This window comes from Amblyraja radiata, chromosome 24 (genome assembly GCF_010909765.2).
Source record: "Amblyraja radiata isolate CabotCenter1 chromosome 24, sAmbRad1.1.pri, whole genome shotgun sequence".
In the NCBI taxonomy this organism is placed as follows: Eukaryota; Metazoa; Chordata; class Chondrichthyes; order Rajiformes; family Rajidae; genus Amblyraja; species Amblyraja radiata.
The window spans coordinates 27,240,624-27,240,878 of NC_045979.1; positions in this window are offsets into that span (position 1 = coordinate 27,240,624).

The window sequence follows — 255 nt, forward strand, 5'->3', positions numbered from 1 at the left end:
CCTAAGTGGATAAGCTCACATGTTTCCACATTAAACTGCATCTGCCATGCATCTGCCCACTCACCCAACCTGTCCAAGTCACCCTGCATTCTCATAACATCCTCCTCACAGTTCACACTGCCACCAACTCAGCTAATAACGAAATAAAACTATTTTGAAATCAATTTTGACTATTCTGGTCGCTCTTTTATTACCTCCATTTGCAGGAATTCAGGTTACGTTTGCACCAGTAGTGTCATAGAAGCTGTACATCCA